Genomic DNA, 12,364 nt, shown 5'->3' on the forward strand with positions numbered 1-12,364 from the left:
GCAGCAGAGAGCAAGACCAATTAATTGGGGGAAAGGTTTTGAAATATAACAGATTATGCCATTACTGTACATAAATTACTGTGGTCACATTTGCAACACGGGGGAGGGGTTCTGGCATCAAAAATATTACACCCCCACCACCTGGCATGTGAAGTCCAGGGTTCCACTGTCTCCCTGTGTACAGTAGGCAGAACATCTCACACTTCATACTAATTGGCCACAAACGTCAGAAGAAATAGTTTGCAAGTTGCCTAGTTAAAGCATATCATCCCTTGCTACAAGGGATGGTTGCAATAATGTCCAGCTAGTCTGGAGACCCCAGGGAATAAACTTGGGAAATTTTGCGGGCAAAGCCTCTGCTCCGTCCTTCATTTAGTTTCAGTCTCCAATCGTACAGCTCGATCTGCTGCATGCCCCTTTGTATGTAAATCTCGTAAATTTCATTTACAGTCCCCTTGCATATCGCACCCCGACGCAAGCAACAAAACCCAGCTTGAGCTAAACAGAGGCTACTTCCAAGTAGAAATGAAGTTGTCAATGCAGTATTTTAATCCCTTCACACCGGATGGTGGATTCTTCGGAACTTAAGCTAAGCTTCCAACCAACTTCTTCAGGGGGGCATCATAAGATCAAAATAAATAGGGGACCCAGAATGTGTGCAGAGACAACCATACAGCCCGGTCGGCAGAATTTTTTTAAAAAGGAACAGGATTTGAGCCGCGATCCTATATATATACAGCCTCGCGGGAGAGGCTCAACTGACTGATTTTCCTTCCAGCCGATCCACCCAGGTTCAGCCGCACAAAAGCGACCATGGACTGCCAAACTCCTCTCAGGTGGGCACCGACGGCTATCCGTTTGCTACGCGGCTCAAGCAAGACCAAGGGCGGAGACGCCAAAGGCGGGAGGAAAGAGACCAAAGCGGGATCCGAGCGCCCCGGCGGCGCTTCTTCCCCCCGTCCGCTCGCCTCTTTCTGGGGCAGCCGAGGACTATGGCGGGAGGGGGAAGCGAAGGTGTTTTGGCTGCCAGGCGGGCTGGCGAGCCACGGAGAGGAAAAGCGGGGCGGGGGGGAGGAGAAGGAGGACGAGGCAAAGGTATTTATGGGGGTGGAGATCCTCAACTCCCCCCCCCGCTCCGCCAGCGCTGGGCCTCGGCGCTCGCTTAGGCAGGCCGCCCGCCCGCCCGGCTCTGCCCCCTCCTCCTCCCGGTTCGGGGGGTCCCCGGGCTCGGCCCCCGAACGCCCCTCTCTTCCGTTCGCCATGTCATTTCCTGTGCTAATAAGATGGTGGTCACGGCCGGGAGGGAGGGAGCCGCCGCCGCCGCCGCTGCCTCCTCCTCTGCCACCGAGCCCGGCCCGGCCCGGCGACTCGTCCTCGTCTGGGACTAGCGAGCCAGGCTGGGCTGGCCGGGCCGGCGCCGAAGGAGGAGGCGGAGGGCGACGACGACCACAACGGGGGCGGCGAAGCGGGTGGCCGCGGCAAGGACGGGGCGGCCCCCGGACGGCCAGCCAGGGCCCCGCAGCGCCGAGGTGAGTCAACCCTTCGGTAGTAGCCAAGGTGGCCACGAAAATGGCGGCGCGGGCCGGCGGGCGGCAGCGCTGGGGGTGGTTTTTGTGAGGGGGGGTCCGGGGGTCACCCCCCAAAGGGAGCCCAAGCAAGGCGGGGGGGGCTCTTTCTGCAACCCTAGCCCAGCAATTGCGGAGGGCGCGGCCAAGCAGGCAGGTAGGTAGCCGCCTTGCCTGCCTGTCTCTCTCGCTCTCTCTCTCCCTCCTCCCCCCCTCCCCGCTGGGGCGAGCGCAGAACTCAGCCTAGGCCGGCCCTCTTTCCCCCCTCCTCCTCCCCCTCTCTTCCTCCGCTGCTGCTGCTGCCACCTCCTCCTCCTCCTCCCTCTTTCTGGTCCGCTCCGCCGTTGCCTCCTCGCCTCCCTCCTTCGCTCGCGCTTACACTACATTTGGCGAGTGACGCGGACGCCGGCCAATGAGCGCCCTCGGAGGCCCGCCTGCCCTCGGGAATGGAACGTAGGGGCGGGGTCGTGAAAGAACCCAGTGACTTTGGAGGGGCCGCGGAAAGGAGGAAGGGAGGAGAGGAGAGGAGAGGCAGAGAGGGACACGCAGGCGGGGCGAGATCAGAGGCTGGGCTGTTTGGGGGGCTACGTACTTATGGGGCGGGAGAAAGCTCCCTGATCCTTGGGCGCGTTGACTTAATGGGAATAAGACCCGTGAGGCTCCAGGGCGGGGGGCTGCGTGGAGAAAAAGGAAGGGGCAGCGGCGATGCTGAGGCGATGGATGGCTCCGAGGGGACGACCTTGGGGAAGGGGGTCCGGACGGGTGCCGTTGGGACTAAGTTTTGGGCGGAGGAAGGGCGTCAAGAAGCAGCCTGTGAATACGTGAATCCCTAAATGTTTAGGGATCCTTGGGCACAGCGGGGAGCGTCGTTGAGTGAAGAGATGTCATCTGTAGCGGATCCATGGATGGCTTGGTTGCTTTTTGGGAAAGGAAGGGTCATATTGAAATAAATTAGTCCGTCTACTGGGTATCACAGTGGTTTTGTTTTGAGGAAAAGAAGAGCAATGGACAGCACACAGGATTCTTACAATTTGAACTTGTTTCCTCTCCTTTCTTTACACTTCTCTAATAACGGACCGTCTGGTGGCCTCTGTCGTAACTCCGAAAGTGAAGCCGAGACACCTTATACCAAAGGCATCCCTGGAGTTATGTTAGTCATTTTTCAAGACCGATTGGTCAGCTTTATTAAAAGAAAATACCGGTGTTTGCTGTAGTGTCAGATTGAGTCCTTTGGTTTGGAAGACACCACCTAGTTCAAGAGTAAGCAGACTCACTGGGAAGTAAAAAGGCTTATCTAAAGGAGAAAACCTTTATGTTTGCTCCTGATTATTTTAGCTGGTTTTGGCTGTAGTGAAATGGTGGTGTGATGACCAGATTAATTAACAATACATCAGTAGAACAACATTGGTCTGTCTTCTGAATAACTGTCAGGATTTGCAAGGCTTACCTCATCTATACTCCCAAATGCATATGTTACTGAAGAAAATGGGATAAACTTGAGTAGTAGCAGAGAAACAAAATATTGGAAAAGAACAGAAGCAGATATGTCGTTGACAAATTGTCTCATGGAATGGGTTTTATTTAAATCTAGTGCTGTTTGGTGTTATGTTACACCACAAACTGACCTAAATTATTAGAAAAGGTATGTGTTCCTAACTTTTGTTGATCAGAAATATAGGGCAAAATGTATGTGGTATTTTCTCCATGTTTTACAAACACGTTTAGCCAGTGGATTAATTCATAATTGTGATTAATAGCATATTTGAGGCCTCAAGAGATTTAAAAAATGACCCATTAATATCTACATTGCATTGATACACTGTGCAGCAGCGCTATGTGGCATTCCCATGAAATGATTAAAGCTGACAGCCCTTTGTAACTATATTTTGCCTCCATGCGGAGTGGGAATGTTAAAGGGTGTGAGAGGAAGGGAGGCAGAAGAGGGAAGTTGATGTGAAGGCCCTTTTTAAAAGTCCCTTTTTCAAACTCTAACCCATACTGTATCCAATTATCCCTGAGCAAGCCACGCTGAAGTCACTGGCACTTAATAAATAAGAGTAGGATTGCACTATTAATTAAAGTCTAAAAAGAGAAGTTAATTTTATATCAGAGGTGGGAACTTCTTTGCATATGTTCAGAGATGACTGGTCCTTAGACAATTGCTATCTTGGATGATAAGTGTACTGGAGTTCCTTATTTAATTCTGTTATTCCTATTATAATATCACTAGTAGTAGCATGTCATGGGGTAATCTTTAAAGCAATTCTAACCCTGAATGTAGTTGGTATAATTGTTCCTATTTCATGGGGTACAGGTGCTGTTGGGTTGTTTTTGATGTCTCAGGCATCAAAAATGAAGAGTGAAGTGCCTCACTCCTTGGAGAGCTATAATGATTGAATAGCTGTAATTCCTGCACTTTTAAAAACATGTGTTGAAGTGAACAGGTCTTCATGGGTTCATAAGCATCTTGGGGCTGTAGTTGTATATCCTGCATATCATCTAAGAAAATCCCGTGTTCTGTCTCCTAAGAAACTTGGAACGGAATGAGTGGAAATTAACTTGTATGTATTCACATGCACATGCACACTAATCAGCTCTTCCTTACTCAGCAAATAAATTTGCATAAGACTGTAATGTCACTGCCTAGATGTAGGGAAATAGAATATATTCACCTTAAAATGTGGAGGAGGCAGAGTCACTCCAGGTCCAAGATGCCCATTTGGGGGTCAAGTACTGTTGGCAAAACTGCTGGTGGCAGATTTGCTTTTGTAGATATTTCTCTGAGTATAACTGCAGATACAGCCATCTTTGGTTGCTATACATGTACTGTATGTCTTTGGTCTCATAACCCTATAAACTGTTTACTGTATTTCAGTGTTGACACTATGCCCTAAGACTTAAAACATATATTTAAGGCAACCCAAATTTAAAATTCTTCTACTCATTATCAGCCAATACTTTTTGCCTGTAATTCAAAATACTGGTGGTTCTTTGGCCCTGGTGTCCCATAGTCATGAGAAAGATTGGGTCTTTCCCTGAGTGGGTGAGATATGCTTTGGATCACTTGAAAGCTCTATGTGGGATTTCAGTGTGGTGGGCAGGGGTGTTTTCTGCTTGCTGATCTCACCCTAAGTTCACTTGCAAGCTAGCAATATGACAAATCACAATTAGTACAGTAAAATTGTTTTCAAATAAGTGTGTGTAGAATTGAAACTTCATCATTGCTGCATTCTTTTCTTGGACAAGAATGGAGGATTGTTCTGCACTGAAATGTAGTGATAAAACCAGCAAGATTCATGACCTATTATTAGGACTCATTATTTGCTAGTGTATTCAGGATCTTCAGACTGATCAGGTAGATGTGATACAGTACATCTTTGCAAGGAAAATTTGTTTGACAGCCATCCTTTTTTGTAACTGTTTACAGGGTAGATAAAAATCAATTTAAAATGATTTAAATTATGATTTAAATATTAATTTTAATTTAAATCATTTTTAAAATCTGTGGTTTTTTTTAAAATTTAAATCAGATCCACCCCCACTGGTTGATTGTTACGTCTTATCCAAACCTCTATTTTTGAGATAGCAATACGGTAAATAGAGACCACCCTAATAGCAAAGATGTATGCTATCTTTTTGAGACTGCTTAAGCTGAGGTCTAGAATTAAAACCTTATTTTTTTATTTGTAATGAAATAAAAATTATGCAGTCAGTACATGAATTACGTGGTGGCGCTGTGGGCTAAACCGCAGAAGCCTGTGCTGCAGGGTCAGAAGACCAAGCAGTCGTAAGATCGAATCCACGCGACGGAGTGAGCGCCCGTTGCTTGTCCCAGCTCCCGCCAACCTAGCGGTTCGAAAGCATGCAAATGCGAGTAGATAAATAGGTACCATCTCGGTGGGAAGGTAAACAGCGTTCTGTGTCTAAATCACACTGGCCATGTGACCACGGAAAGATTGTCTTCGGACAAACGCTGGCTCTATGGCTTGAAGAGCGGGATGAGCGCCGCCCCCTAGAGTCGGACACGACTGGACAAAAATTGTCAAGGGGAACCTTTACCTTTACCTTACATGAATTACAATTTAGATTAAGTGATTTCATCAGAATGGAGATAGCCAGCTTGAGTTTCTTCAGATGTTGTTGGACTATAACTCCCATCTTCCATCACACTGCTTTGTTTTGGAGAATTTGATAGGAATTGTAGTCCAACAACATCTAGAAGGCCACTTTTTGCCCCACACTAATAAATATTATTAAAGGAGTTAGGATCCATTGGGTTGTATCCAGTTTTTTTAGCCTGATGAGAACATTTCTTGAGTAGGATTTAGTTCAGAAAACACTGATACATGGAAGGTATGATGTTTGCTGATTTCCTCTTCTATCCACAACCCCAGAGCTGTCTCTTCTGCTCTTCTGGCGGAGGGTCCTCCCCCTCACATTTTGGAGCTGATTTTGGAAAGGGCATGTGTGACTGAGATGGGAATCAGCAAGGACTGTCATGAGCTCCTTTCTCTGAAGAGATTCCTTCACTGGGTTGAGAAGTTTCCTGTGAGGAGTTGTAAGCTCAGGATATTTCCTGACAATTGTATTCTCCTGTGGCAATTTTATTTGAATGGTTATAATGTTATTGTTAATATTGCTATTTATTAACAAGCTGCTAGTGCAATTAAGCAAGATAATGCAAAATAAAAAAACAAGTGGCCTTTGTTTCTTTTTTGAGTAAATGGAATAGTCAGAGAGTGGCTGTTATTCAATATTTTAAAAAGCTCCCATGTGCTTTACTCGCCCTGAAAAAAAAACACCTCATGGTTTTTGGCATCCAGCAAGAGAAAAATCTAATGGAATCATGGATTCCTATTACCACCCACTACTCCTTCTCGAGTCTTGAGGCTGGGATGTTGAGTGGGTGGTCTCACTACCCATTAACACACATCTGGACACCATTGCCTTTCCATACTGGCAGTTTAGTTCATGGATGTGTCCTCTACAAAGCACTCTGTTCAAAAATCTGTCAACCTGTTTAAAAATAAAAAAATATGTTTATTTAATTATTTTGCAGTTTTCTCTACAAAATGGTCTAGTTTCCCTGCTGGAAGCCTCCAGAAGTAGCAAGGGTACCCAAAATAAAATAAAAAGGCCAAACTGGAAGGGCGAATCTAAAGTACAAAAGCCATTTCCAGGGAAAGGTTTGGTCTCCAGTCCTCCTCAGATTGCTCAACACTAGTTTAGTTTTCAAACAGAACATGACATGAAGAGTTAAACTAGACATTGTGGTTATGTTCATTTGCACAGGTGTTCCCTGAAATCATGAAAGATAATCATGGCATGTGATTTTCCTCATCTCCCTATCTTGCATTTAGCATGTTTAGTTTTGTGATTTGTCTCTTTAAGATAAATACTGGGTTTTGATGCCTGCTTATGTGTGTATCTCTGAGAAAAACTTGTGGTGAGAAGGTAACTGGATTAATCAGAGGTTCTTCTCGTTATCCAGAGAAAGGCAGCCTGTAAATAAAACAACAACAATAATAAAACACTGTCTTTTATGTGTATGTGCCTGGATTTAGGGATCCTTGCTGGAGGACCTGTGGTGTTTTCCACCATCCCAAGAAGCAAGGTTGTTAGGTACTGTATATGAAACATTGCTTTTGCTGTAGTACTACCCTAATGGTAAATCCTTCTCCTGGAAAAATGCAGTATTCTCTCATCTCTATAGTGCTTTACGCAATGAAAATAGCCTGAAGTAGTTTACTTTTTTGGATGTCCAAAACCCCAAACAAGGGAGAACTTTTGTTGGCAAAACTGCGGAAGCTGTAGTTAAGACAAGATTTATGGACAGTACTGATTTCTTGTTTAATATGTGGCAGGCCTTTAGGCAGGATGCCCAGAGTAAGTAAGTAAAGCAAGAAGCTTAGATGGGAATTTACAACTGGATTAACACCTGTAACTGTAAAATCTGCCCACCTGGGTCAAATGAACTGTGTACCAGCCAGAAAGATGCTGCTATGCAGAGTTTAAAAATACTGACAAGAGTTTTCCAAGGAAATGCATATCAAAGCAACCTCTTCAGTTCAGTACAGTAGTCTTAAAGCTGAAGTGTAAATGCTCAAATACAATTATTCAACAAATAAAATGAACATTGCAGTTCAATCCATAAAGTTTCTACAGTAATCCCATTCAAACTGTTGCTGCTGTGTTTTCTTGGGCACACTTGCAACAAGCCATTGGGTGCATACACCTTTGAGGATTGTTGCAGCAACTGTTTGTCTTCGATGAAGGAACAGATAGAAAGTTATGCTTTGGCATACACTATTGTGAGACCCGTGAACCGGGTAGAGAGGTGATGCTAGGAGTGCCGTCTCGCCCCAAAGCCTCTGTGGGCACGCAGACAGCTCCCAAGCCATTCCCACCCCGGATGTTACACCAGTCCGTGGACACAGGAGATTTAGAGAAGGGAGTGAAAGGGTTAAGTATATCTACCCAGACTCCTCGGGTCTGGGCAGGGAGGGGGACGAAGGACCCTGAGGAGGGAGCAGCAGGGGAAGTCAGTTACCGGCCGGCAGGGGAAGAGAGTGGATGGGAGTGGGTATCTATCCAAGACCCCTGGTCGGGTAAATGGGAACAAGTCTGCCTGACGAGACAAGAGGCAGAAGAGAGGAGGAGGAATGAGGCTAGAGTTCGGCCCTCTTATTGGGGAGAAAGAGAGACCCGAGAGTGGCGTAGGAAATTAGTGGAGGAGAAGAAAAGGGTAGAGAGAGAGAAGGAGGAGAAGACCAGATGGCATCTGGAGGAGTTGAAGAGACTGGGGTATCGCCAGGACCTTGGGAACAACCCGGGGCAGAGACCTCCATACCCTGGGGATACGCCGGGTTCGAGGAGACGACCCCTCTACTAACAACTGACAGAGAAGACTTCGATCCCGAAGAACCTTCACGGGTTCAGGCTGGCCCATGGGCGTCGAAGTCAAGTAACCCGTTCGACGAAGATTGGGTGCCCCTGTATGAACCGTTACTTCAACAGGAGAAGTTTGTCCCCAAGTTGATTGACGTTTCCATCCCGTTACCCCAGTTAAATAAAGAAGACAAATGGTTCAGTTCAAATGTGTCTACAACTTTATTTGGGACGGGGGAGGTGAAGAATAGCGGACCCTCACAACTATGAACAACATTTCAGCCACTGCTGTGCACTCGTAAGAAAATGCATATTGCTTGCTGTTACATGCTATATAAAAAGATCTGGAAAGATGGGTGCAGGTTTTCTGTAAGCTGGACTTGTCTGATGATAATGATGATGAAGGTTGGGTGTTAAAGTCATGCATCTATTAATGACTTATACTCACAATAGAGACTTAAGTCAATTAGGGTAGTGATAAGGTACTGAATTTTTTTTAACAAAATCTTGTAAGATATATGCTATTTTTTGTGATCTTATTTGTTGCAACCATTGAATAAATATGGTACTATATTACTGTATAAAGAAATTGACAAGAATATCAGGTAGAAGTAGAAGAATTAGTGCAGACAAGAAGCTAAAGAGAGAGATTTAAAATATTACTGTTGGGCAGGCTTTACCAAAGCAGATACCTTCAGAGGTTAGAAAGTTACATACATCGGAGGCTAAAACTAGTTGTTAGTTCTAAGCAGAGTGGACTCATTTAATGAATGATACTTGTTGAACTGGTATTTATGTGAGTCCCATTGATTTAATGGCCCTCTTGTAGTTGTGAGAAATACAGTGGTGCCCTGCATGATGACGACAATCCATTCCAGGAAAATCGCTGTTTAGCGAAATTGTCGTCATGCGAAATCAGTTTCCCCATTGGAATGCATTGAAACCCATTTAATGTGTTCCAATGGGGAAAATACTTCATCATCCAGTGAAGATCGCCCGTAGGGAAGCTATTTTGCGAAGTGCCGATCAGCTGTAAAAATGGCTGCCCTGCAAAGCATGGGTCCGGAAACCACAGGGCAGCCATTTTGCAGAGCCGGAAAAATCGTCTTAGGAACAAACGGTTCGCGAAGCACTGACCTAATCAACGTCAAGCGAAAATCCCCCATTGGAATGACTGTTTTGCAAATCGCTATAGCGATCGCAAAAAGTCATCGTAATGTGGAGTTGTCATTCAGCGGGGTCGTTGTCTTGCGAGGTACCACTGTAACTGGCTTTAAACGTTGGTGTTGTATAGCAGACCATATCTAGAGTATTATATTTCATTCATTCACTGATTCTGTGTAAATTAAAAGTAGTGCTTGCTGGAAAGCACTTTGAGTTAGGTGGAGGTTGGGAGCTCAAGTCCTCACTGTGTTCCAAGAGAACTAGCCATTAAAGCCTTGGGTAAGGTACACAGCCCCAGGCTACCCCAGGAAGAGGGGAATGGTAAACAAACTCTGTGTAGTGTATAGCTAGAAAACCCTGGAAAGGGTCTCCATAAGTCAGAATTGTCTTGACAGCATGTAATTATTATAAAATTAAATGCACAACTTACCTGACTTACTAAAAAAAGTTTTCGCCTTCATAATTAATGAGTTATTATAGTTTACTTTTAGATCAATTAAGTGAAGCATTAACTGAAGTTCATTTACACAATCGCTTTTCAGATTCAAAACTGCTGATAAGAGGAAGATTGACAGTGCAGACATAAACACTGTTTAGTGGAGAAAAGGACTTGGTAACTGGAAATAGAAACCTTGTTTGCAAATCTGCCCTATGTTCTGACTAGTTTCAGAATGCTGTTTGGAACAGTTATGGCAACTTTATCTACCTTGGAATGTGTTTGCCATATCTGCAAAACCCTGTTGCTTGGAGAAAAAAATCCTAGAAAAGGGAGTTCCCTTCCATAGTGGTTGCATGCCATATGCCTCTTGTTTCCTCACATTGACTGCTATCTTCATTACAGCATGAAGGTTTTAGATTTTTGTCTGTACATTATGCTAAACTGGGCACTGAACTATTGGAGGTAGGCCTTCTCTTACTTTTCCTATGGCAGTGTTGATCATGTCTGGATGATTGGTCTAGAGAGCAGTGGTTCCCAGCTTTCAGTAGCCCAAATGTATTCTTAGATTGCAACTCCCAGAAACCCTGGCTAGCACAGCTGGTGGTGAAGGCTTTTGGGAATTGCAGCCCAAGAACACCTGGATTTCCCAGGTTTGGGAACCACTGGTCTAGAGAAAGGGTGGGTGATCTCAGTGGGACCAAGGGTCATTGTTCAGATTCGTCAGCAACCCATGCTCCTCACTTTCATGGGTTTAGGACAAAATTAGGGGGCAGAGATGGGTAAGAATATTTAATTGTTTATTATTTTAATTTTTAAAATGCAGCTGTTATGCTTGATGTGATGGGTTTTTATTTATTGAAAAATTAGTTTAACAAAAGCAATGTTTTAATGATAATTTTCCTTGTGCCCTCTGGAGGCAAATTCATTTAAACAAAATTAATTTGGTGGGGGGGGGGTCCCTAGGTTGCTGGGATGCCCTCACAACATGGCAAAATCCTACCCACCCCTGACAGCACAAGGGTACTCTGAGCAATTAAGGTACAGTGGGCCCTCGACTTACGAACGGCCCTAGTTACGAACATTTCGGGTTACGAACCCGATCTCATTGTAAGTAGTAAACCCTACTTGCGAACGCAGATCGGGTTACGAACCCAAAAGGCAGGGAGAAAGGGCGGGAAATTCGAATTTCCTGCCCTTCCTCCCTGCCTTTGGAGCTTTCAAAAGGCTTCCTCTGACATCGGAGGAAACCTTCTGAAACCTCCGAAGCCAAAAAGGCGGTGAGTCCCCTTTGTGCCGGCTGAGCTCAGCCCAGTGCGAAGAGGACTCAGCATCGGGTGGAAGGAGGGAGCCGATTTCTCCCTGGCAGCCCGGCTTGCTTCCGAAGCAAAAAAGGCAGGGAGAAAGCGCAGGAAGTTTGAACTTCCTGCACTTTCTCCCTGCCTTTTTGGCTTCATAGAGCTCCGAAGCCGCCCATTGAGGCGGTGGGGACCCCCAGGGAGGTCTCTCAGAGCTTGCACGCCACCATGGGAGACCTCCTTGGGGGTCCTCGCCGCCGTGATCGGTGCCTTCATAGGTTTCAAAGGGCTTTCCCTGACATCAGAGGAAGCCCTTTGAAAGCTCCAAAGGCAGCGGAGCCAACAGAGCGCCGTGCGGCTAGAGCAGGCCGGGCGCCTGGCCAATTGCCCCCGGCCACACGGAGCCAGCGGATCGCCGGGCGGCTTCATACTGGTAAGTCCTTTAAAAAAAAAAAACTTTTCTGTGTGGGTTTTGGAGGGTGGGTTTGGACTAGGGGCTTATGTTTGTGTGTGTGTGTGGTGGTTTTTTTTTTTTTTTTGCAGGCCCAACGTGGGACATGCTCTTTTTATTTTTATTTATTTATTTATTTATTTATTTATTTATTTATTTATTTATTTATTTACCAACCAAATACTGGAACGGATTAATTCCGTTCCCATGCATTTCAATGGGAAATGGTAGGTCGACTTATGAACTTTCCGAGGTATGAACGTCCTCCCAGAACGGATTAAATTCGTAAGTCGAGGGCCCACTGTACTGAGTTGAGTAAAAATGACCCTGTGGGTTGCGTACAACTTGCAGGCCACATGTTGTCCACTCCATCCTAGAGGCAGGAAAGGATTATCATGTTAAAATGTCTGCACAGCTAAATATAAATATTTGTACAGCATGCAGGTGGCATACATTCCTGTCTGACACTAGAAAACTTTCCAGTGTTGATTCAACAGTGTTGTTGTATAAGATATCCTAATCAAAATTTGGTACCATTTAGCTCTTTCTGTCCAAGTTATTT

At 45.4% G+C, this 12,364-nt stretch overlaps 1 protein-coding gene across 8 annotated transcripts in view; it reads left to right on the plus strand.

The window, feature by feature from the left end:
• The first annotated feature begins 450 nt into the window (after positions 1-450).
• PRDM11 (PR/SET domain 11) overlaps positions 451-12,364 on the plus strand; it is a 62,370-nt gene continuing 50,456 nt past the window's right edge. For 2 of the 8 annotated variants that reach the window (XM_072985977.2, XM_072985982.2), the window contains exon 1: positions 1,395-1,529. The gene's annotated coding sequence lies outside the window, so the exon portion shown is untranslated. The other 6 variants (XM_020798410.3, XM_078389531.1, XM_078389517.1 and 3 more) reach the window with 6 other exon arrangements.

Source organism: Pogona vitticeps, chromosome 1 (assembly GCF_051106095.1).
Source record: "Pogona vitticeps strain Pit_001003342236 chromosome 1, PviZW2.1, whole genome shotgun sequence".
NCBI lineage: Eukaryota > Metazoa > Chordata > Lepidosauria > Squamata > Agamidae > Pogona > Pogona vitticeps.